We start from the raw sequence: 4399 nt of genomic DNA on the forward strand, positions 1-4399 counted from the left end.
GCAATGAACATTGGGTTCATGTGTCTTTCCGAATTATGGTTTTCTCCGGATATATGCCCAGGAGTGAGTTAGCTAGAGTGTGTGATAGTTCTGTATGTAGTTAAAAAAATTTTATTGGAGTATAGTTGATTTACAGTGTTGTGTAAGTTTCAGGTGTAGAGCAAAGTGAATCAGTTATACATATACCCACTCTTAGTTCTTTTAGATTCTTTTCCCATATAGGTCATTACAGAGTATTGAGTAGAGGTCCCTGTGCTATACAGTAGGTCTTTACTAGTTATTTTATATACAGTCGTGTGTATATGTCAATCCCAATCTCCTAATTTATCCGTGTCCCCTCCCATCCCCTGGTAACCATAAGTTTGTTTTCTACATCCGTGACTCTATTTCTGTTTTGTAAATGAGTTCATTTGTAATTTTTTTTAAGGTTCCACATATAAACAATATCATATGATATTTGTCTTTCTGTGTCTGACTTCACACAGTATAACTATCTCTAGGTCCACCCATGTTGTTGCAAATGGCACTGTTTTGTTCTTTTTTATGGCTAACATTCCATTGTATGTGTGTGTGTATATACACACACACACACATATAAACACCACATCTTCTTTATCCATTCATCTGTCAGTGGGCATTTAGGTTGCTTCCATGTCTTGACTATTGTAAACAGTGCTACAGTGAACATTGGGGTGCATGTATCATTCTGAATTATGGTTTTCTCCAGGTATATGCCCAGGAGTGGGATTGCTGGGTCATATGGTAGTTCTATTTTTAGTTGTTTAAGGAACCTCTATACTGTTCTCCATAGTGGCTGTACCAGTTGACATTCCCACCAACAGCATAGGAGGGTTACCTTTTCTCCACACTTGCTCCAGCATTTATTGTTTTTACATTTTTTGATGCTGGCCACTCTGACCAGTATGAGGGAATACCTCATTGTAGTTTTGATTTGCATTTCTCTAATAATTCGTGATTTTGAGCATCTTTTCATGTACCTCTTGGCCATCTGTATGTCTCTTTGGAGAAATGTCTATTCAGGTCTTCTGTCCATTTTTTGATTGGGTTGTTTGATTTTTTGATATTGAGCTGCATAAGTTTGTATATTTTGGAGATTAATCCCTTGTCGGTTGCATTGTTGGCAAATATTTTCTCCCAGTCCATAGGTTGTCTTTTCGTTTTGTTTATCGTTTCCTTTGCTATGCAATAGTTTTTAAGTTTAATTAGGTTCCATTTGTTTACTGTTTTTATTTTCAGTACTCTAGGAAGTGGATCAAAAAAGATCTTGCTGGGGCTTCCCTGGTGGCACAGTGGTTGAGAGTCCACCTGCCGATGCAGGGGACACGGGTTCGTGCTCTGGTCTGGGAGGATCCCACATGTCGCGGAGCGGCTGGGCCCCTGAGCCATGGCCGCTGAGCCTGCGTGTCCGGAGCCTGTGCTCCGCAGCGGGAGAGGCCACAACAGTGAGAGGCCCGTGTACTTCAAAAAAAAAAAAAAATCTTGCTGTGTTTTATGTTAAAGAGTGTTCTGCCTATGTTTTTTCCTAAGAGTTTTATAGTGTCTGGCCTTACATTTATAGCTTTAATCCATTTTGAGTTTATTTTTGTGTATGGTGTTAGGGAGTGTTGTAATTTCATTCTTTTACATGTAGCTGTCCACTTTTCCCAGCACCGCTTATTGAAGAGGCTGTGTTTTCCCAATTGTATATTCTTGCCTTGTTCATCATAGATTAATTGACCATATGTATGTGGGTGTATCACTGGACTTTCTATCCTGTTCCACTGATCTGTATGTCAGTCTTTGTGACAGTACCATACTGTTCTGATTACTTGAGATTTGTAGTACAAAGTCACGTAGTCTGATTCCTCCAGCTCTGTTTTTCTTTCTCAAGATTCCTTTGGCTATTTCAGGTCTTCTGTGTCTCCATAGAAATTATAAATTTTTTTTTGTTCTAATTGTTTAAGAAATATCATAGGGATTGCATTGAATCTGTAGATTGCTTTGGGTAGTATAGTCACTTTCACAATATTGATTCTTCCAATCCAAAAATGTGGTATATCTCTCCATTTGTTTGTGTTGTCTCTGATTTCTTTCATCAGTGTCTTATAGTTTTCTGAGTACAGGTCTTTTGCTTTCTTAGGTAGGTTTATTCTTAGGTATTTTATTCTTTTTGTTGCGATGGTCAGTGGGATTTTTCCCTTAATTTCTCCTTCTGATCTTTTGTTGTTAGTGTATAGGAATGCAAGAGATTTCTGTGTATTATTTTTGTATCCTGCAACTTTACCAAATTCACTGGTGAGCTCCAGTAGTTTTCTGGTAATATATTTAGGATTTTCTATGTGTAGTATCATGTCACCTGCAAACAGTGACAGTTTTAGTACTTCTTTTCCAATTTGTATTCCTTTTATTTCTTTTTCTTCTAATTGCCATGGCTAGGACTTCCAAAACTATGTTGAATAATAGTGGCGAGAGTGGACATCCTTGTCTTGTTCCTGATCTTAGAGGAAATGCTTTCAGTTTTTCACCATTGAGAATGATGTTTGCTGTGGGATTGTTGTATATGACCTTTACTATATTGAGGTAGGTTCCCTCTATGCCCACTTTCTGGAGAGTTTTTATCATAAGTGGCTGTTGACTTTTGTCAAAAGCCTTTTCTGTGTCTATTGAGATGATGCTTTTTTGGGGGGGGGGTACCAAATTACTTTATTTGAAGGAATGGTACTAAGGAAAGGACTTGTAGATATTCTGGTACAACTTACAGAAAAGGTAAGGTAACCCAAACATGCATGCACTGCCTTGGTGACCAGGGAAGTCACCCCTGTGGCTACGGGAAGCCAGCCTAAGGCTTAGCTCTCATCATCACTGTTTCCCAGGGTGTGCTTGTCTAAAAGATACTGTGCCATGCCAGATTCGGGGGCCCCCATTGTGCGCAAGTTGGCTGCGTGGTCACCCAGTTCTTTAATGGATTTCACCTGCCCATTCAGATAATGAGTCTCAATGCAGTCACACCAATGGGGGTCATTTTTCTCCGTGGCCAGTTGGTGCAGTTCCAGTAGTGACTGAGTCACACTTTTTTCCAAGTGTAGCGCACATTCCATTGCATTCAGCCCACTCTCCCAGTCATCACGGTCTGGTTTCTTGATATCCTGAAGGAAGATTCGGCCACCCCGGTGGTTCTGCAGCTTCATCAGTTTCTCAGCATGTTCCCTCTCCTCACAAGATTGGTGAAGAAAGTATTTGGCCAAGTTCTTCAAAGCCACATCATCACGGTCAAAATAGTACGACATGGACAGGTAGATGGAGGAGGCGTAGCGCTCCAGGTTGATCTGGTGGTTGATGGCAGCCTCCTCCGAGTCCTGGTGGTAGTTGTGGTGCATCTGCAAGGGGCATGCGGTCGTCATGGTGGGCGGCTGAGGTGGAATGGTGGCGGTGGCTGCGCGGCGCTGTAATGGCGGTGGGGACCTTGGGGCAGTCGGAGGGCGCTGTGAGGTGGTGGCGAGGGCTGGCTCTGAGCGGCCGGCCGGGGCGGGAGACGAGCACCGGGTTCCGTCCAAGCACTGTTGAAGCAAGAATCTGCGGCGACTCTCCGCGAGGACTGTCGAGCTGCTATTTATTATTTTTCGATTTGTTAATATGGTGTATCACATTGATTGATTTTGCATATATTGAAGAATCCTTGCATCCCTGGGATAAATCCCACGTGATCGTGGTGAAAGATCCTTTTAATGTTTTGTTGGATTCTGTTTGCTAGTATTTTGTTGAGGATTTTTGCCTCTATGTTCATCAGTGATATTGGCCTGTAATTTTCTTTTTTTGTGATATCTTTGTCTGGTTTTGGTATCAGGGTGATGATGGTGGCCTTGTAGAATGAGCTTGGGAGTGTTCCTTTCTCTGCAATTTTCTGGAAGAGTTTGAGGATGGGTGTTAGCTCTTCTCTAAATGTTGGATTGAATTCACCTGTGAAACCTTCTGGTCCTGGACTTTTGTTGGAAGGTTTAAAATCACAGTGGGTGGCAGCCACACCTGGCTGCTACTCCTGTGCCCACTCCTTTCTTCCAGACACAGGTGAACTGGGACAGGGCCCCCCTCTGGAGAGGGCTGCAGTCGGCCCCCAGGTGTGTGTTTAATTAGAAGCCTGCCCCTTATGCCATAGCTCTGAAGACAACTGCCCTGTGTCACAGAGAGACTGGGGTGCTTCAGCGTGCTGCCTGTGTGCTCTGCCCCGGGGGATAGCAGGGTAAGAACTGTTTCTCCGTTACAGACTTATGGGACTCGCAAATGTAAGCCCCCCTGGCCGGCAGAGCTAGGCCATTCAGGTGTCCCCTGGGGCCCAGGCCAGTGCACGGACCCCTTTACGGGAGCTAGTGGCAATCTGGAGGCAGAGGGATGGCGTGAAGAC

The 4399-nt window shown here is 43.3% G+C and overlaps 1 pseudogene; it reads right to left on the reverse strand.

Moving 5' to 3' along the window:
* Positions 1-2675: 2675 nt before the first annotated feature.
* On the reverse strand, positions 2676-3416 carry LOC137228245 (ferritin heavy chain pseudogene; annotated as a pseudogene).
* Positions 3417-4399: the final 983 nt, after the last annotated feature.

This window comes from Pseudorca crassidens, chromosome 7 (assembly GCF_039906515.1).
Source record: "Pseudorca crassidens isolate mPseCra1 chromosome 7, mPseCra1.hap1, whole genome shotgun sequence".
In the NCBI taxonomy this organism is placed as follows: Eukaryota; Metazoa; Chordata; class Mammalia; order Artiodactyla; family Delphinidae; genus Pseudorca; species Pseudorca crassidens.